Source organism: Peromyscus eremicus, chromosome 19 (genome assembly GCF_949786415.1).
Source record: "Peromyscus eremicus chromosome 19, PerEre_H2_v1, whole genome shotgun sequence".
Lineage (NCBI taxonomy): Eukaryota > Metazoa > Chordata > Mammalia > Rodentia > Cricetidae > Peromyscus > Peromyscus eremicus.
In genome coordinates, this window is record NC_081435.1 from 62,509,934 (window position 1) to 62,531,626 (window position 21,693).

The following is a 21,693-nucleotide window of genomic DNA, read 5'->3' on the forward strand; positions in this document are numbered from 1 at the left end:
AAGCCCCTCCCCCTGCATCAAGGCTGTTGGAAGTGTCCCACCATAGGTAGTGGGCTCCAAAAAGTCAGCTCACGCACCAGGGATGGATCATAGGGTTATGTAGAAAAATAAAAATACCAGTGAATAGCACATAGGAAACAGTCCATAACGTGAATGGTTGTTACCGCAATGGCTGCAATTATGTACGTATTTTAGATGAGGGGAGGTAGAATACTCAAAGGTGTTAATGTGGTGACCTCAGGTCATTTGACTTAAAATTCCGTATTTTTGTATAAAGACAGTGTTTCGTGTAGCCTGGCTGGCCTCCTTATATAGCAGAATGACCTTCACCATTGAAGTACTGGGATTACACGTTCAAATTCCACACTATTTGTTTTGTTTTGAGACAGGCTCTTGCTATGCAGCAGTGGCTGGCTTGTCATTCACTATACAGCCCATGCTGGCCTCGAACTCGGAACAATCCTTCTTTAGCCTCTCAGGCAAATACCGTACTTTTGGCACCACACAATATTGATTCTCATTCTGGTGGGACTCATCCTGACTATATTGCTGAAGGGTCCAGATCTTTCCGTTAAAAATATTTTATTTTTCAGTTCTTCATTGTCCGCAAAAGATTTGTTCCACGTTGGTGTGGTTATCCAGCAGGAATGAACAGGGGCCTTAATCTCAATTAAATTACCAGTACAGGCGCTCTCGCTCCCAGGAGCCTGGAGTTTGAGGCATCTACACTCTGCCACGTGGCTATGTGGTTGCCCGGGAGACGCTAGGAGGAAGGAACGCCAGAAGGACTACATTTCCCAGAAGCCCACGCGTCTGGCGTGCCACGGGACCGCCTGCTGCTGGTGCGCGCCCGGCCGTTCAGTTCCTAGCCGCGTCCTCAGCCGCTTCCCTCTTCTCACCCCGGCCCCCGCGTCTCCGCACCGACATCTCTGGAGTCGGAGCTCAGCCGGAGCCGGAGCCGCTGAGCGGCGGAACCATGGAGGCCTGAGCCGGCGGCGTGCACACCGGGGCCGCTGTGCGCCCGCGCTCCCGCTTCCCGGCTGCCCGCCCGCCGCGGCTCGAAGGGGAGTCCGCGCCGCTGACACAGGTGGGCTTCCCTGGCGTGGCACCGCCCCGCGGGGACTGAGCCGGAGGTGACCGGCCGCGCGCCGGAGGGCTGCGGCCCCTGAAGGTTGGGGCCGCCCCGGGCTGCGCGGAGCTCGGGGGCCCTCGGCGCCCGGCTGTGCAGAACCAAGTGAACGGGACCCCCGGTCGTCCCTCCGGGACCTAGGGGTTGCCGGAACGGCGGGAGCTTCCGGACACTCGGCCGAGGTTGGCTGGACAAATGGGCGTGTGATGGGCAGGGCGAGCAGTAGCGTGTTGAGCCTCTGACAGACACATTTTTATTGGCGATATCCTTCTATACTATAAAATGCATGCTTTGGAAGTACCATTAAAGTACAGCTTAGTAGCTTTTAAGTCTGTTCACAGGATCGTGCCACCTTTAAGCAATCCCACAACATTTTTACCTCCTCGAAAGAGATCTGTACCCATTAGCAGTCGCTCCTACTCCCTCCTTCACTCCCTGCAACCATCAGTCTATTTTCTGCCTTGGCGGATTTGCTTGAGTCATTGGGTGTTAGCTGAAGGGTGAAAAGGGGCCAAAGTGGGGTTTGAGGGAAGTGGAGTGATAGAAAGACTGAACAACAGCGAGGGGTTGAGTGTAATAGGGCTAGCAAAGACTGGCTGGGGGCAGAGGGCGAGGGAGCCTTGAAGGTCTAGAGAGGAGATGCTGGACAGGAAGATGAGAAGATGCAAGGGGAGGTGGTGGGGAGCTGTGGAGCCTTGCCAGAACCCGATGCTTATGCCTGAGTTGAGGGCTCGCTCAGTCGAGGAAGACAGTCTGTCAAATAGGTGAATGATAGCTGCAGAGGATGAAGCTCATGGGTTTCTAGAACTACTGTTCTGCTCCTGAGTTTTCATTTTAGATAATCTTCTTGGCAACTCAGAGACACTGGGCAAGGATGAATAGCCTCATCTGGAAGATGAAGAACTGGCATTTTAGAGGTTGGGGGACTTGGTTAAGCTCATAAAGTTAGTAAGTAGAGAGTTAGTGTAGCTTAAGTTTTCCTGCTTGGCCCATGGTCAGGGCAAATCTCTCTCACCTGCCAGTCCCACAACCCTCAGACCCAACCAAGCAAACACAGAGACTTATACTGGTTACAAACTGTATGGCCGTGGCAGGCTTCTTGCTAACTGCTCTTACAGCTTAAATTAATCCATTTCCATTAATCTATACCTTGCCACATGGCTTGTGGCTTACCGGCATCTTCACATGCTGTTTCTCATCGTGGTGGCTGGCAGTGTCTCTCTGACTCAGCCTTCCACTTCCCAGCTTTATTCTCCTCCTTGCCCCGCCTATACTTCCTGCCTAGCCAACGGCCAATCAGTGTTTTATTGATTAATTAGCAACACATTTGCCATATATCCCACAGCACTTCCCCCTTTTTTTTTTTTTAAAAAAAGGAAGGTTTTAACCTTAACAAAGTAAAATTACATATAATTTGGGAATTTGGGCATAGCTTCTCTTACTACTTCCTGCTGGAGGGGGGCGCTGTATCTTATGGGGAAACAAAGAAAATTTTAGAATTATGGAATAGTTCATGAGGCTGTATCGTCTGAGCCAGATGCCTTCAAACCATTCTGGATGTTGGATCATCTGGGCCATGGTGTCATCGGAGATCTTTCAGGGGGTCTTGGCTGGTCAAACCTGATGTATCTTAATCTGGAACAATTCCATAGCCTTTGGCTTTCTGTGGGAACAAAAGCAGAGACTCCTTTCCAAAGCAACATATCCTTATATCCAAATTTTGAAGTCAAGGTACCTTTAAAATATACATTTTGGCATAACTCAACAGCTTTTACAATCAAATGTTTTTCTGCAGTTAAAAATCCCAAAGACAACACAATCCAGATTCTCTGTGTAATGTCCATTTTTACGTGGCTTATTTTTTATACTACCTTTACTGTCTCTTTAAAGACTTTATTTTTAAAAACTATTTCTTTATATAACTGTATATATTCCTTTTTCTTTCTCTTTCAAGCCTACGTACATTTTTACACACATTGTAAACTATCACACCTGAATCTGTCTTATTGTGAATCTATTGCTTTAAACTGCATCAGCTGTGACTGCTGGCTCCACCCACCTCAGCTTCCCAACATGGCTACGTTTACCACCAGCTCTGGGAGCTATCGTGGGTCTATGCTTTTATCCAAGCAGCGTGTAGCCCAGAAACCTCTTTTTTTGTTTTGTACTAACAAAGGCTAAATCCACCATGCAGCTTAATGTGCCACTTGCAGAGGCCTCATTCCTGCCATACTGCGCACGCTAGGAACCCGCCAGTAGCTCAAACCAGCAGCTGCTGCTCATTTGAGAGAGACAATTAGGAAGCTGTTTTTAGCTCCGTTTTAGAATCTTTTTTCTCAGTTTTTAGGTGGAAGCTCTTGCCCCACGTTGGACGCCATTTGTAGCTTAAGTTTTCCTGCTTGGCCCATGGTCAGGGCAAATCTCTCTCACCTGCCAGTCCCATAGCCTCAGACCCAACCAAGTAAACACAGAGACTTATATTGGTTACAAACTGTATGGCCGTGGCAGGCTTCTTGCTAACTGTTCTTACAGCTTAAATTAATCCATTTCCATTAATCTATACCTTGCCACATGGCTTGTGGCTTACCGGCATCTTCACATGCTGTTTCTCATCGTGGTGGCTGGCAGTGTCTCTCTGACTCAGCCTTCCACTTCCCAGCTTTATTCTCCTCCTTGCCCCGCCTATACTTCCTGCCTAGCCAACGGCCAATCAGTGTTTTATTGATTAATTAGCAACACATTTGCCATATATCCCACAGCAAGTTAGGAGTTGAGACTGAAGTATAATGGGTGAAACCAGAAGTTGCAAGGTTATTAAGAAACAGAGTTGAGCAAGGATAATGTTAATAGGAAGAGGATCGAGGTGTTGAGACGTCTATCTGTGTTAGCCTAGTGGTTTATCCCAGCACTGGGAGGCAGAGACAGGCGGATCGAGGCCAGCCTGGTCTACAGAGAGAGTTCCAGGACAGCGAGGGCTACATAGAGAAACCCTGTCTTGAAAAACCAAAAAGAAGTTGCGTTATAACGTGTATGTTAAGCAGTCTTTGTTGTTCGTTTTGGTCAAGGTCTTGTTGCTTTGTGTATAGGTTGTGACAAAGTCGATCAGTGGTTCTCAGCCTTCCTGACACTGCGACCCTTCAATAAGTTCCTCATGTAGTGGTGACCCTCAACCATAAAGTTATTTTCACTGCTGCTTCCTAACTGTCATTTTGCTACTGTTAGGAATCATAATGTACGGGCAGTCGTGGTGCACACCTTTAATCCCAGCACCTGGGAGGCAGAGGCAGATGGATATCTGTGAGTTCAAGGCCAGCCTGGTCTACAGAGGGAGTTCCAGGAAAGGTGCAAAGCTACACAGAGAAACCCGGTCTCGAAAAACAAAAACAAAAACAAAAGTAACACATTTAGGGGTTGGGGATTTAGCTCAGTGGTAGAGCACTTGCCTAGCAAGTGCAAGGCCCTGGGTTCGGTCCTCAGCTCTGAAAAAAAAAAAAAAAAAAAAAAAGGAATCATAATGTAAATACCTGTGTTTTTCAATGGCCTTAGGTGACCCCTGTGAAAGGGTCATTTGACCCCTAAAGGGGTTGGGACCCACAAGTTGAGAGCCACTGGAGTTGTATAACTCAGTGGTAGAATCCTCGCCTGGCATGTACAAGGCCCTGAGTTTGATCTTCAGCATCATGAGGAAGAAAAAAAGAACAAATATTGAACTAAGATAATGTATTCTTTTTTTTTTTCTTTTTAGTTTATTTATTATGTATACAGTGCTCTGTCTGCATGCATGCCTGCAGGCCAGAAGAACATGCCGGTTCTTGTTACAGATGGTTGTGAGCCACCATGTGGTTGCTGGGAATTGAACTCAGGACCTCTGGAAGAACAGCCAGTACTCTTAACTGCTGAGCCATCTCTCCAGTCCCTAAGATATGTATTCTTACATACCATTACCAGCTCTGACAATGCCAGTTTAGTTTCATCTGTTTTTCTGCTCATGTTCTCCCTCATAGTTATCCCTAAGTAATCCTAAGTGTAGCATTTCAGTAATACCTGCTGGAGATTGAGCTCCATTACTCTTCTGTTAATATTGATATAATACTATGAGCATACTTATAATATTGGCTTCTCAATGTCATCAATATCTAGAAGGACATTATTTTTAAGAGTTGGCGTCTTTTCAGATTTTATTGACTTTTGTAGAAGGATGGTTTCTTGAGTGCACTGCAAGGGGGCACTGGGTTGGGCAAGAACTGGAGTACTTCTGTCTTTGGATCCATGTGATAGGAGGGGACCGGGCAGTACAAACACATCCGTGTTTCATGGAGTACTTCTGTCTTTGGATCCATGTGATAGGAGGGGACTGGGCAGTACAAACACATCTGTGTTTCATGAAGTACTTCTGTCTTTGGATCCATGTGATAGGAGGGGACCGGGCAGTACAAATGCATCCGTGTTTCACTTGATGAAATGTTGTAGTATCATTCCACATTGGAACATGGAATTTGGGGTGACCTGAATCTGTGTTCTCAAGGCCTTGGTCACTCAAATGGCTTCAGAATATTCCTTAAATAACAAAAAACCACAGTGCCTCCTGCTTCTCCAGTAGTTCCTGCTCCTCCTCAGTTCCACTTTTAACAATCAGTATGGCTCGTTCTTTGTAAAACAATGAAATGTTGTTAACATTGACTATCTTTTTTTTTGTTTGTTTGTTTGTTTGTTTTTCCCCCAAGACAGGATTTCTCTGTTGTAGCCCTGGCTGTCCTAGAACTTGGTCTGTAGACCAGGCTCAGAGATCCATCATCTGCCTCTGTCCGAAAGTGCTGGGGTTAAAAACAGCGCCTTCACATAAGGGTGCATGTGATTGGATCAGTTTCATAGGGATAATCCAGGTTAATTTCAAATAGCGTGCTTGTTTGTTTTTTTTAAAGATTATTATTTTTGATTTTTATATGAAGGTGGGGATCTGAGGTTGGGTCATGTTTGTGTGGTGTGTGTTTCACTGACTGAGCATCTCCCCAGCTCCCACTTTCTATGTCTTTACTTCAGTCACATCTCTGAAGTCTCTCTGCTTCCCTTGAACTAAAAAATCCTCAGCCTCCAAAGTGCTGGATTACAGGCTTGAGCCCCTGTGCCTGCTTTTATGGCTGTCCCTTTTGGAGGTAACATTATCTGGAGTTACACAGCTACAATGTGGACGCCTTTGGAGGCTGATATTCTGCCAATCTCAGCATGCGTTGGACTGTTTTGCTGCGTTATTTTCTTTGCCCCAGATGCAGTGGGAGTACTCCCTTTGAGTCAGGATCCAGGTGATGGGCTGGTTAGAGCAGAGAGGACTGTAAACAAGGACTGAGAAATACCTGTGGCACTGGCAGTGTCACTTTGGTAAAGGAGAGCTTGAAAAGTGAGTAAGCATAAAGCTACCTAACACCATGTGAAGTTTCTCCCTCCTCATTCCCTCCCTTCCAAACCCCCTCCCCTCTCCTTCCTTAGTAGGGTCTGACTGCATAGCCCAGGCTGGTCATTTTGGTCTCTTTTATATTTATGTTTTTAAAAATGTTAGATACTTGTAATCAGAATGTGCTTTCTCTCTCTCTCTCTCTCTCTCTCTCTCTCTCTCTCTCTCTCTCTCTCTCTCTGTGGGGGTGCTTCTTTTCATGTACAAGTGAGAAGACAAGGCTTCTCTGAGACAGCGGAATAGGAGGGTGCAGGCAGAGTGAGAGAATATTTGCAGTTAGGTTGAGCTGCTGCTGGGACGTTTGACGTTTGGACTTGACGTACTTTCTCAAGTACTATGACTCAGCTGGATAGGGGTGAGTGCTGTGGGCCAGAAAGCAGAGTGACAAGGTGGCAGTGGCTCCTCTTCTTCCTGGGACAGAGGTGGAAAGGATTTGCAGAAGTCCTGTTCCACATTGCTGATGAGCTGAGGAGGTCTGCTGTCCTTGGGTGAGGCACCTGGCTCTCTGGTGATGTGCCGTAGTGTACCCTTTGACAGGGAGGCATCTCTGCAGCACCCTTGATAGTACATTTCTCGTTGGGGTGAGTTTGTCATTACATTTTACTTATTTTTTTGGAGACAGGTTTTCACTGTGTAACGTAAACTTCTGATTTTGCAGCAGCTACCTCAGCCTCCAACATGTTACTAATGTATCTCTCCTGGACAGGAGTCTGGAGATACGGCAGTCCACTCTCTTGGGGCCCGGTGGTTTCTTCGTCATTCCTAGGACGTAGACGTTGATCTTTGGGTCTAGGAGGACTGCTGGAGTTGTAGCTAAAATATCCAAGCAGCAGGGGAGGGGGTGCCAAGAGGTGGCTGTCTACTTAGAAGGAGACGCCATTGTATCTTTTAGTTAGACAGAATATGTCCAGTTAGAAAAGCAATTTCTGTTAGCAGATGGAAGGAAGGACTGGAGAGATGGCTCAGTGGTTGGGAGTGCTGACTGCTCTTCCAGAAGACCCGGGTTCAAGTCCCAGCACCCACCTGGTAGCTCACAACTGTCTATAACTCCTGTTCCGGGGGATCTGACACCCTCACACGGATGTACATGCAGGCAGAATACCATTGTACATAAAATGCAAATAAATTATTAAAAAAAGGAAAGGCAATTTCTGTTAGTAAATGGAAGGGCTGGAGAGGCTGTAGACAGTCTGCATCTTATGCCTTGCTTTGTGGGTAGTTTTCTGTTTGCAGCCTCCAGGCTGATCTACACACTTAGACAACTCTAAACCTGCACCCGGCTGTCATCTGTTTGCTGTGGTGAGTCATTAACCACTTACCCCTTGAGATGGGGTCTTAATTTGTCACCTAAGCTGGTCTTGAACTCATGATGCAGCCTAGAAGACTGACCTTAACTCCAGGAGATCCTCCTGAGTGCTGGAATTGTAGGTATGTGGCACCACACCTAGGTATTCAACCCTTTTGACTTTAAATTTTTTATCTGCAAAATGGGACTCACATTTACTTTATGTTGCCTGGAGAGTGAAATGGAGACACTTTTTTTTTGGTTTTTCGAGACAGGGTTTCTCTGTGTAGCTTTGGTGCCTTTCCTGGATCTCACTCTGTAGACTGTAGACCAGGCTGGCCTCGAACTCACAAAGATCCACCTGCCTCTGCCTCCCAAGTGCTGGGATTAAAGGCGTGCGCCACCACTGCCCAGCCGAAATGGAGATACTTTTAAGATCAGCCAACCAATCTATAATCGATTATTTATATGTCTGTCTAATCATTCATGTTTCTGGACATAGAAACATGATTAGGTGTGGGGAGGTAGACGGAAGAAGGATATCTCTTCACTTCAGTATTGGGGTGTTGAGTGTGAGGTGCTTTGGGGGACCTGGCATTCACTAGATGGTTCTGGACTGGGTTCATCAGTACATAAGAGTGGGACTCACTGGTCTAGATCTGGTAGGGATACATGAATTATATGGCTATAATGTTTGGAGTGAGATTGTTCTATCTGGGTGTGGTGCCACATGCCTTTACTCCTCTGTGAGTTTGAGGTCAGCTTGGCCTACATCGTGAGTTCCACCCCAGGCGTGGCTGTATAGTAGGCTCTGTCTTAAAAAATTAAATCAATAAACAAACATAAATAAAATGTTTGCTGTGTAGGAAGTCTCTCTGTAAAGCACCCAGTATCTGCCTCCAGAATGCTGGGATTAAAGCTCTGGCTTCTTTTTTTTTTTCTTTGTAGCCCATGTGTAGACCAGGCTTGCCTTGAACTCATAGAAATCCATCTGCCTCTACTTCCCAAGTGGTCGGATTAAAGGTATGAGCCACCACTCCCAGCCCTTGCTCTGTGCCCCCCCCCACCCCCCTTCCCCCAGATGGGGTTTCTCTGTGTAACAGTCCTGGATGTCCTGGAATTAAAGGCGTGCACCACCACTGCCCAGCTAGTTCTGTTTTTTTAAGACAAAAACTTGGTATGTTTCCCTGGATAACATGGATCTCATCAAGTAGCCCTGGCTGGCCTCAAACTTTTCGAGATCCACCTGCCTCTGCCTCCAGAATGCTGGGATTAAAGGGCACTACCACACCCAGCTTTTTATTGTTTTTAATTTAAGGGTCCTTTTTTATTCTTTGATTCTGCCTGTATATGGAACCAGTGGTCAGTGTTTGGTATCTTTTTTTTTTTTTTTTTAATTTTATTTTATTTATTATGTATACGAAAGAGGGTACCAGATCTCATTACAGATGGTTGTGAGCCACCATGTGGGTGCTGGGAATTGAACTCAGGACCTCTGGAAAAGTAGTCGGTGCTCTTAACCTCTGAGCCATCTCTCCAGCCCGGGTGTTTGGTATCTTAACTAGTTTCCTCCATACGTTTTGCCAGCATCTCTCATGGAACCTGGAGCTCACTGATTTTCTAGACTGGCTGGCCAGTGAACTCCAGGGACCTACCTGTCTGTTTCCCCAGCACTGGAATTCACTCTTGCCTTTGGCTTTTCAGTGGGTACTGGGCATCTGAACTCAGGTCTTCATGCCTTTGTGGCAAGCAATTTAGTGACTGAGCCATCTTCCCTAGACTTGAAATAGTTTTCTTTTTTGATGGTATCCTGTTCTCAGTTCTTGAAACAGTGTATTGTAGAGATAATATGGTGGATGTGGTGGCTAAAAGAGAATGCGTTTTGTACCTTACCTGTGTGGGTGTGACATCTGGTGTGCCACTTTATGCTTCTGTAATTTTAGGTAAACTAAGCATTCTTTGCTTTATTTTATTTTTTCCTTAGGCCAAGAATTGGTAGGTACTGTAACTATTTTAGGGTTTGTGGGCTGAAAGGCAAAGTGAAAGCTACTTTTTAGGTCCTTCTGTAGTACGGGAGAGGAAATTTCTCAGAGTTTTCATTGATAAAGTGCAGTGCTGAGCGTTGAGGACTGTGAGTGTGTACAATGCTTGCTTAGCGTACAGGAGTGCCCATTCTGTCGTTGGTGTAATGTAACCTGGGCATGGTGTCCTGTGCCAGTCACCTCAGCACTTGAGAGGTAGCTAGAGGGTAGGAGGGTCAGAAGTTCAAGGCCATCATTGGCTATATAGCAAGTTTGAGCCCAGCTTGGGCTATGTGAGACCCTGTCTTAAAGACAATTTTTTTTTTCCTGAACTAGGTATGGTGGTACATGATTATAATCCCAGCACTCAGGAGGCTGAGGGAGGAGGATTGAATTCAAGGTCAGTCTGGTGACCCTCTCTCAAAAAAAAAAGACTTATTATCAAAAATTTCTTTTTATTTTATTATATGAGTGTTTTGCTTACGGGTATGTGTGTGCACCCTGTGTGTGCCTGGTACCTACAGAGATCAGAAGGGGTGTTGTATCCCCCTGGAACTGGAGTTATAGATAGTCGTGAGCCACCATGTAGGTTTTGGGAGTTGAGCTGAGGTCCTCCTCAAGAGCAAGTATTCTTAAACACTGAGCCATCTCTCCAGCTCATTTGATTATTATTGTTATTATATTTATTATTATTATTATTTTTATTGGTAGTAAAGAATTGCTAGTGTTGGGGGCTGCAGTGGTGACTGTACATTGATGGGGTTTTCTATAAAGCACTTGGGGCCTTCTCATGCTAGGCTGAATTCATTAAGATATAATATCAAGACTCCACAGATTTTGTACATCTTACATTTCTTCAGGGTTTGTAAATTTGTTCAGGTACTCCGCTCCACCCATACCTACCACGGTCAGTTGTTACACATCTTTATAGACTGCCTTCCTTTTCCCCTTACTTTTTTCTGGCTTTTGACTTGTGTGTTCTTGTGAGGTCAGGACACCTTGCAAGAGTCAGTCCTCTCCTTCTGCCGTCTGAGTCCCAGGGTCCGCACTCAGGCCGTCAGACTTAGTGGATCCCAGGGATCACTCTCAGGCCATCAGACTTAGTGGATCCCAGGGATGGTTCTCAGGCCATCAGACTTAGTGGGTCCAGGGATCACACTCAGGCTGTCAGACTTAGTGGATCCCAGGGACCGCACTCAGGCCGTCAGACATAGTGGATCCCAGGGATCACTCTCAGGCCATCAGACTTAGTGGATCCCAGGGATGGTTCTCAGGCCATCAGACTTAGTGGGTCCAGGGATCACTCTCAGGCCATCAGCCTTAGTGGGTCCAGGGACTGCACTCAGGCCGTCAGACTTAGTAGCAAGCACCTTTCCTGCATTTTTTGAAAATATTCATAGTTATCACTGTACCACAAAGACTGTTGTTTGAGTAACTGTCTTCACTTCAAATATTAAATGTTAGTCAAATATTAAATTTTTCTGTGGACAAGGTTCCTGGCTTCTGTAATCCAATACAGTGTAATTGACTCACCATTTATAAATGTCTTTCTTCACTTGGTTATCCGATGAACCATTTTGAGATCTAATTTGGTTGTGGCCTCATTTTTTTTTCCTTGTTATTTTTGGGAAGACATTGTGAGTGATGAGGCGCTTTTGTTTTGAAGTGTTCTAGTTTGTGATCCTTGCTCTCCCTACTGAGCGCTGTGTGGTAGTGTAAGTTAGGGTATTGCCAGCAATGCTTAGCCTGGCAGAGCTCCTCGTGTGTATTCTTCTGGCATAGCTACGGTGTTACTAACAGTTAAATGCCTGACATTGAGATAAAAGATGGTGTTGGAGGGACAGCTCAGCCTTTAAGAGCACTCCTCGTTTGTTTGTTTGTTTTTTTCATTTGAGGCAGGGTCTCACTATGTGGTCCTGGCTGTCCTGGAACTGTAGACCAGGCTGGCCTCGAACTCACAGAGATTCGCCTGCCTCTGCCTCCTGAGTGCTGGGATTAAAGGCATGTGCCATCATGTCCAGCCACTTCTACCTCTTCTCGAGGATCCAAGTTCAGATCCCAGTACCATATTGGGCAGCTCACAACTGCCTGTAACTCCATCCAGTTCCAAGGGATTCTGACACTTGTGACACATGTGACATGCACTCACATACACAGCGCACATAAATAATATTTAAATAATATTAGAGGGGCTTGAGCGATGGCTCATCGGTTAAGAGCCTGTACTGCTTTTGCAGAGGACTTCAGTTCAGTTCCCAGCGCCCACGCTGGGAGGCTCACACATTGCCCATTTTAGAAGTTTCAATGCCTCTGGCCTCCACAGGCACCTGCACTCATGTGCCCACACCCACACATGTGCAAGCACGCACATGTCTGCAAAGTTAAAAATAGTAAAGATACAATGTGAAAAGAACTTTAAAGGGTGTATGACTTTGGAGTCTGTTTTCTTTTTTATGTTCACGCAGACCAGTCAGAGGCTCAGTATGTCCAGCCCGGCCTCACACTCCTGCCTCAGTCTCTCATGTGCTGGGCTTATAGGCATGAGCCAGCACACCTGGACCTGAAGTGCTGTTGAGGTCTGTGCATCATGGAAGTTTGTGCTGTGTTGAGTAGCAGGAGAAAGGGACCAGGGCATTGCGTGTGGGTGACAGGAACAGCTTTGTAAGCAAAGGATCATGGCAGTGTTGTAATAAGACTTTACTTATGGACACTGAAATTTTAATTTCATGTCATAAAAGTATTCTTTTTTTTTTTTTTTTTTGGTAGCCACTTAAAAATTATTGTTCAGGCAGCTGGCTAGATTTGACCCTAGTACCTCAATTTGCCATCCGTGAGCCAGGCAGTGAGAGTGAGCGCTGCTTCACTGGATATTGAAGGTAAACGAGTCAGTGTGTGGGAAGTGCAGCTTAGGGCCTAAGGGACATAGTAGGTGCTATATGAAGTCTCCTGTTGTTACTGTGACTGTTCAGCTTTATTGGCTCTTGGAGCATATTAACTTAAATATTCTCAGAATGATCTGCTTTCTATGAGACTTCTCTCTGGTTTGTTTTGGTGTCTCTATTTCATATCAGAGGCTTTTTTTTTTCTTCCTTTTTGAGACAGACAGCGTTTCTCTGTGTATTCCTGGCTGTCCTGGAATTTGCTCTGTAGCCTAGGCTGGCCTTGAACTCACAAAGATCTGCCTGCCTCTGCCTCCCATACCCAGCCGTGTTAGAGGAGCGCTAGGCATTGCTGTGAGGGGTAAGCAATTGTTAGAGCATGCTGGGGAAAGAATCCTAAAGCTCCTGGGTCCTGGGTGGCCATTTAGATTCTCTGGAGTTGAATCTTCAGTCCCCTGCCTTAGAGGCTGGGAAACCTCTTGTGTTTATCCCCCTGCATTTATCCTCTGCCTTATTACCATCCCCATCCTTAGCCTTGGAGTCTCAGGTCCTTCCAGTCACCCATGATCCCATGGACAAGTCCCACAGGCAGCCCTGCACCTTGTTTGGATTCCATGGTGCCTGGTCTGCATTTCTGCGACCTTCCCAGGGTTCCATGGGTCAGTTGGCTCACTTCGTGTTCGTGTCCCTTTTGGCAGACTCAAGCTGGGGTTTCCTAAGCAGTGCTGGTTGGGGTGCACTCTCCCTGCTCTCATCTTTTTATTTCATTTTTATATATTTATTTTTGTTTATTTTATTTTATTGAGACAGAGTTTCTGTGTGTAGCTCTGGCTGTCCTGGAACTCACTCTGTAGATCAGACTGTCCTCGAACTCTCAGAGATCCACCTGCTTCTGCCTCCCGAATGCTGGGATTAAAGGCGTTGTTCTGGCTTCTTAAGGCTTCCACTTTGATTCCCTCGTGTGCCATCACCACCCGGCTTGTTTTCATTTGCTGCACCCAGCACCTCACTCTACTTAACATAGCACTGGGAGCAGTCTTTCAGAGATTGCCTCCCCATCATCCCACGAGCCCGTGGTGTCTGTGACATTTACCGTGTTCTTTGGTTAGTGACCATTGTCTGTTTCTCTAGTCACCCAGTCCAGCTATGAGATTTCTCTTTAAAGTCTCTGCAGTATAGATGGTGTGTGCGGAAAGTGAGAACTGACTCCTTCAAGTTGTCCTCTGACCTCCACACATCTTCATGGCGTGTTCTCTCCCTCCCCACACAAAATATATTTAATTTAAAAAATATTCATTATTTTATGTGTCTGTGTATGTCTGGGTGAATGACTGTGCATGTGCATGTAGGTGCTGGTAGAGGCTCAAGTAGGGCATTGGGTCCCTTGACCACAAGTGACAGGCGGTTGTGAGCTGCTTGTTGTGGTTGCTGGGAACCACACCTGGGTTCTCTGCAAGAGCAGGAAAAGCTTTTAACCATTGAGCTATCTATCTCTGCCTCAAAATAGATGGATAGATAGATAGATGGAAATAAATTGGTTAAATGAAGGTATCATTGTATATTCTCTTCCCTCAACCTTAAATTCTTTTGTATTTCCGTAGCTTCTTGGGTAGAAGTAACTCTAGTATAGTTATTTACCTTAATCTATTGACAGACTGTGTTTTGCATTAGTGTTTGATTCATTAGTGGCAGTGACCTGGTTTTGTTCAGTTTTCTTTTCAGTTGTCACCTTCATGCCTAGCACATTTGTCCATCTGTAAAAGTATATGTGGAGGGACTGCTTGGCTGTGTAAGTGAAACACCATGCGCCAAGAATGCTGACAGCATTGATAGAAATACTGGCTTTTGAAGTGCCTCTTTATTTGGGGGTACAGTCATGAATTCAGGGTTAATATTTAAGATGAGAACCAGACAGCAAATCAACGTGTCCATTAGGTAAAGGTTTATGATGGATTGTGACTGAGAAGTCAAGACAAGTACATAACCTTGAGTTACTCACTGAGACACTGGCACAGCCTGAAGCATGTTGGAGCCTCCTGTTAGGAGAGCACACGGAGGACACTTGGTTCACCTCTTTTTAAAGTTTAAATGATGACATGTTTATTGTTGAGGGGGGGTGGGGATTAAGCAGTACAGAAGGACAGAATAAAAAGTCTTTCCCCAACCCAACAGATTGTCTTTTCTTTCCTAACTTTTTTTTTTTCCCTTTGAGACAGGGTCTCACTATGTAGCTGTGGATGGCCTGGAACTCAGAGATCCACCTGCCTCTGCCTCCAAGTTCTGGTATTAAAAGTGTGATCACTGTGCCTGGCTCTAGCTCTGTTCTTTAAAAATAAATTAAGGAGGGCTGGAGAGATGGCTCAGCGATTAAGAGCACTGGCTGCTCTTCCAGAGGTCTTGAGTTCAATTCCCAGCAACCACATGGTGGCTCACAACCATCTGTAATGAGATCTGGCACCCCTTTCTGGCCTGCAGACATACATGCAGACAGAACACTATATACGTAATAAATAAATAAATCTTTAAAAATAAATTAAAAAGCAATTTTATATCTTTGTTTTTGTATGTTTTTGTGTGTGAGCACGCATAAGCCACTGTGCAAGTTTGGATGTCAGAGGGCAGCATGGGGCGTTGGTTTTCTCCTTGTGCCATGTGGGTCCTGGGGATCAAACTTGGGTGGTCAGGCTTGGTGGGGTTGTCTTTACTAGGTCCCATGTTGCTGACCTAGTCCCATTCTTTAAAGTAACCACTTTTGGGCCATTGTTTCTTGCAGGCAAGCTCTGAGTGTCCTGGAAGGGCTGGCATGTTTGTCTGTATCGATAGGATCCTACTGCTGTTTGGCTTTACTTCCTCTTTGCTGGTTTTTGCTTGAATTATTTAGGATACGTCTTAGTCACTGTTCTATTGCTGTGAAGGGATACCATGACCAAGGCAGTTCTTATAAAAGAAAGCATTTATTGTGGGTTTGCTTAGTTTCAGAGTTTAGTCCATTATTATCGTGGTGAGGAGCATGGTAGCACCCAGGCAGACATGGTGCTGGAGAAGTAGCTGAGAGTTCTACATCCGGATCCCTAGTTAAAGAGAGACAGAGACAAATACTGGGCTTGGCATGGGCTTTTGAAACCTCAAAATCTACTCCCAGTAACACACATCCCCTAACAAGGCCACACCTCCTGATCCTCCTAATCCTTTCAAATAGTACCACTGTCTGGTACTAAGCCTTCAAATGTATGAGCCGATGGGGGACTATAACAATCTCAATTCTGTTTAAAAGTAAGTCCAAAGTTCAAAGTCTCTTCAGAGACTCAAGGAACCCTCTTTAACTGTAATCCCCTGTAAAATCAAAATAAACAACCAGATCACATACTTCCAACATACAATGGCACAAAATATGCATCACCATTCATTCCAAAAGGGAGGGAAGGGAGGATAGTGAGGAAATACTGGACAAAGCAAGACCAAAAACCAGCAGGGCAAACTCCAAACTCTGCATCTCCGTGTCTGATGTCAAAATGCTCTTCAGATCTCCAACTCCATTCAGCTTTGTTGACTGCAACACACTTCTCTCTCTTTGACTGGTCCCACTCTGTTAGCAGCTCTCTTTGGTGGGTATCCCACACTCTAACATCTTAGGGTGTCAGCACAATCTGCATTTCACCCTCACAGCTTCCCTCAGTGGCCCCTCTAGGCCTCCAAGCAGGGACACCCCTGACACGTGCCTTGCCTCAGTGGCTTTTCTTAGCCTTGGAGAGAAACTCTACACCCCCTTCTTATGTCCTCTAAAGCAGTGGTTCTCAACCTATGCAGATAGGCTTCATTATAGATCTGCATAAGAGTGATTACTAATAACCACAGGACAGAGTCACTACTAGGCTACCTTGAACTCTGCCAAAGCTGTTAATCCAAAACTCTTCAGTTTAGCCTCAGGCAGGTTTTTAGGAAAAGGGCAAAAGGCAGCCACATTCTTTGCCAAAATATCATAAGAATGGTCTCTAGGCCACTTCCTAATATTCTTCCTCCCTGAAACTTCTTTTTTTTTTTTTTTTTTTTTGGTTTTTCGAGACAGGGTTTCTCTGTGTAGCTTTGCGCCTTTCCTGGAACTCACTTGGTAGACCAGGCTGGCCTCGAACTCACAGAGATCCGCCTGCCTCTGCCTCCCAAGTGCTGGGATTAAAGGCATGCGCCACCACCGCCCGGCAATCCCTGAAACTTCTTGAACTGGGCCCCCACAGTTCAAACTGTTCTCGTCACTGTCTTCATGCTCTTACTAGGATGGCCACTAAGCCCTCCTTAAAGCTTCCGGCTGCTTTTCTAGTTCAATGCCCTAAAGTCTTCCATATTCCTCCAGCAAACAGCAGGCCAGGCCTGTCACAGCAATTCCCCAGCCCCTGGTACCAACTTCCGTCTTAGTCACTGTTCTGTGCTGTGAAGAGACAACATGCCCAAGATAACTCATAAAAGAAAGCATTTAATTGTGGGCTTACCTACACTTTCAGAGGTTAGTCCCTTATCATCATGGTAAGGAACATGGTGGCATGCAGGCAGAGATGGTGCTGGAGATGTAGCCGAGACGTCTACATCTTCATCCATAGGCGGTGGGGTGGGGTGGGGGTGGGGGGTAGGCAGAGGCATGCAGACAGACAGACTGGGCCTGGCATGGGCTTTTGAAATCTTTTTGAAAGCTCACTCCCAGTGACACCCATTCTCCAACAAGGCCACACTTTCTAATCCTTTCAAATAGTGTCACTCCCTTGTGGCTAAGCATTCAAATACGTGAGCCTATGGGGCCTTCATTATTCCAACCACTACAGAATATCTTCACATCTTTACACATTTAAGATCTAACTTCTTTTCAGAGGGATTCTACAGTGCAATTTATCCCCAAGTGAAGACGGGGATAAACTACTTATGTAAACTATTTAGGTTATTGTTATAAACAACAGTGTGATGGACATTTGCATCCATAGAACTTGCCAACATGTCAGTTTATCTATGAGGTAGGTTTTTTAGAATGCAGATAGAAAGCCCTTCCTTTATGAGGCTGACTTGTTGGAAGGCAAAGGATAAATATATACATGAAAATATTAGGTGTCAGAGAATGTGGATATCCCTTTGTCCTTTGCTCTGCCTTACCCACTAGGTTCTCATTCTACATGTACATAAATCCCCAGCATTGGTGTCCATTTCCCCTCATCTTAGACTTGTGCTTCCTCTGTAGTGAGCAGGGCTGGGGAGGAGTCTAGTTTCCTAGCTTCCTTTTGGTACCATGTTGGACTAGACAGGTGGAATGGGAGGGCAAGAGGAAGCACAGAGGGTAGCACCCTCTATTAGAATTTTCTGGAACCCAGATTGGCATGAGCGGACGTTAGTGGGCTTAATTCTCCCCACTTTGAGGTACAGGAATGCTCATGTGTAGGACCAAGTGAGCCAGAAAGGCTGGCTTGCATTGATATCACATTGATTGGTGCTCGAATCCCAAGATTTCAGGTTGAAGAAGATCCATGTCATCATGTGTGGCAGTGTGATCCTTAGAGGGAGCCCGTCCTTCACCCTTTGAGCCCAGACACCTGCTGAGGATGAGGGGGAGAGACTGTTTCTCCAGCCACTCCCATCTCCTGCCCCTTGCCTCAGGAGTTTTGGATGATAATCCTGCTGTCATACACTGGACACTCAGTGTGTACCCACCGCATCCAATGACTTAGAGAATCTGCCAGTGATGCTCTGTTAGCCTTTTGGAAGCCTTTACTACTCTGATGGATTAAAAACGGCACTTTAAAACATTTAAGTTTTTAGATTTTTTTTTAAATTTTTACTTATGGTTGTGTCTGTCTGTGTAAATGTATGCTACTGGTGTGTGCCTGCAGAGGCCAGGAAAAGGGGCATTGTACTCCTTAGAGCTAGAGTCAGCAGGTGGGTGTGAACCTTCAGACATGAGTGCTAGAAACTGAACTCAGGTCTCTGGAAGAGCTCTTAACTACTGAGTCATCTCTCCAGCCCCACTTTGTTGTTTGAAATAGTGTATTTTACTCTTAATTTAGGTTGAAGGTCTTGTCATGTGTTTATTAACTTGGACCATGGCTATTTCAGGAAGCATCTTTTGGGTACTTTCTTTTAGCAGTGTGCTGGAGGTAGGTTAATTGGGGATAAGGAAAAAAAATAAAATAAAAGGTAAGACTCTTGCCTCTCAGTAGTAATACACCTAGGGAGACACATTTTATATAATGTAGGAATATGCCATTTCAAGCTCCTTTTTATGTAATGAGCGCTCGAGGGGAGGGACGAGGAGGTGATAGGAAAGCTGTGTAGGAGGAGATGGAATCAGTTTTGTGTGTTGAGATGGTGGTCTTTAAAACTCCATGCGTGAAAGTAGCCCCTTTGAAAGGCTGAATGCTGCAAGCATCAGGAGCAGCATGCTTCTTGTTCAGACATAGTCTTATGTGTCATTATTAACACACTGACAAAACAATCATACACATTGGAAGAAAGAAAACAAAATCTGAAGGATTTTAGGGATATTGATAAAAGTGGCCTTTCAGTCAGAGTTTGGGGCTAGAAGGAGAGATTTGAAAGTATTACTAGTATGGAAATCATTAGTGAAACCAGACGATGGAATCAGTTACTAATAAACTTTTAGAAAGAAGGGCTGAAACATAAAGAAGTCTTCTGATGCCTAGAGGGGAAGGCACTGGGTCTCTGCTGGGGGTTGAATGGTGGCGAGTTTCAAGTTCCATCTTCGTCTGTTTCTCATTGGTCTAAGGACTTGGGGTTCCAGTTAAAATGAAAGCAAGTGATTACGTGTGTGTGTGTGTGTGTGTGTGTGTGTGTGTGTGTGTGTGTGTATGTATGTATGTATGTATGTATGTATGTAGGGGCCCTTGGAATTGGAGTTACAGACAGTTGTGAGCTGCCATGTATGTGGGTGCTGGGAATTGAACCCAGGTCCAATGGAAGAGCAGACAGTGCTTTTAAGCACTAGCTTGGTGTCCAGTCCCAGACATGGCGCTGGGGATCAAAGCCAGGCCTTCTGGCATGCCATGCAAGCAGTCTACCAGCTGAGTATATTCTCAGCCATGTTCGAGGAATCCATTAAGTTATCACAGGGAAAGTGAAGTACTCTTCTGTTTCATTTGAAGCAAATTGCCGTGCTTTTCATCTTTTGATCTGATGTCATCTTATTCTTTAATTTAATAAAGCCTACAGAAGCAAAATCCAGTCTGTAGAAAGCCAGAGGAAGCCAGACATAATTGCTTATGCCAGCAAACCTCTTTCTTTCTTTTTTTTAATCTTTATTTTGTTTTGTTTTTTATTTATTTTACATAGCAATCACAAATCCCTCTCTCATCCCTCCATCCCTCCACCCCACCCCACCATGTCCTCCTCCAAGAGGTTAAGTTCTTGCATGGAGGGGACAGGAAAGCCTGGTATGTTCAGTTGAGGCAGGACCCAGCCCCTCCCCTCTGCCTAAAGGGTGAGCAAAGTGTCTGACCATAGGTAATAGGATCCAGAAAGCCAGCTCATGCTCTAGGGATAGACCCTGATTGCACTGCCAGGGGCCCCTAAAACAGACCCCGCTATACAACTGTCTCCCGTATGCAGAGGGTCTAGTCCAGTCCCATGAAAGTTCCACAGCTGTCGATCTAAATTTCATGAGTTCCTTTGAGCTTGGTTCAGTAGTCTCTGTAGATTTCCCCATCATGCTCTTGACCCTCCTTGCTTATATAATTCCTCTTTCCTCCCAGAGCTCGGCCTGGTGCTTGGTTGTAGATCTCTGCACCTGCTTCCATCAGTTACTGGATGAAGGCTCTCTTGGTCCAGTCGGAGCTGCCGGAGTCTGTGTCTCAGGGAGCAGCTTCGGTCTCGGGGGATGGGTGGGTTTGGGCGGTGGAGTGGGGCTTTTGGGTTACAGGGTCTGGTGGGGGGTGGTAGTCAGGCCTGCCTGCGGGAGTCATGCCGGCCAGCCTGCACCTGGGGCTGCAGTGGGTGGGGGTATGGGGGTACGGGTTGTGCCCCTGGGTCTAAAGCCTATTGGTTTGAAAACCTCTTTCTTAACCAACCCATTTTTCACCCACACACTTGGAGGTGTTTATCCAGGATATTAACGTTAGATCTACAGTGCTGACTGCTAATTTGCATAGTCTTCTGATGAGTAGCTGCCTGTAAACAAATGGTTATGGTCTCTTTTGTTTGTATCTCAGTCAGTGTTCTATTGCTGTGAAGAGACACCATGACCACGGCAACTCTTACAAAGGAAAACATTTAATTGGGGCTGGCTCACAGTTCAGAGATTCAGTCCATTATTGTCATGGCGGTGTGAAGGGGCCCCAAAACAGCTTGACCACACAGCAGCCATGACAGGCTTAGAGGCCTAGACACAGCTTCTGTGACAGGCTTACTGGCATTCAACACCCAGACCCAGGAAAAGCCTTAAGCTGATACCACCCAGGGATCTACCCAGGGGTGAGGAAGTACCTGACATCCCAAACATCCCAACCATTAGATAACGTGGCCAGATGTCCTTGAGTCTAGCACACACTTATTTTTTGTTTTACAGATACCCCTAGACAATTGTCAGCCAATCAGGGTCCTGGACCCTGGAAATCCCCTCACCCCAACCTCTGCTATGATAAAAACTCTGCTCCACCTGAGCTCAGGGCTCTCTGTTCTCACTGCTGTGTCGGACAGACAGAGGGACCAAGCTCTGGAGCTTGAAATAAAGGCTCTTTGCTTTTACATGTGGGATTCGGTCTCCGTGGTGGTCTTTTGGGGTTCCCCACAATCTGGGTATAACAGCGGGAAGCATGGTGGTGCACAGGCAGACATGGTGCTGGAGAAGGAGCTAAGAGTTGTACATCTGGATCGGCAGGCACTAGCAAGAAAGACACTGGGCCTGGCTTGAGCAAAGCCCACCTCCAGTGACACACTTCCTCCAA

The 21,693-nt window shown here is 45.8% G+C and overlaps 1 protein-coding gene across 2 annotated transcripts in view; it reads left to right on the forward strand.

Annotated features, from left to right (window-relative positions):
- Nucleotides 1-827: 827 nt before the first annotated feature.
- Dym (dymeclin) overlaps nt 828-21,693 on the forward strand; it is a 303,216-nt gene continuing 282,350 nt past the window's right edge. The window contains exon 1 of one of the 2 annotated variants that reach the window (XM_059246037.1): nt 828-1,087. The gene's annotated coding sequence lies outside the window, so the exon portion shown is untranslated. Of the gene's footprint in view, nt 1,088-1,167; nt 1,312-21,693 lie in introns of those variants that run through there. The other variant, XM_059246038.1, reaches the window with a different exon arrangement.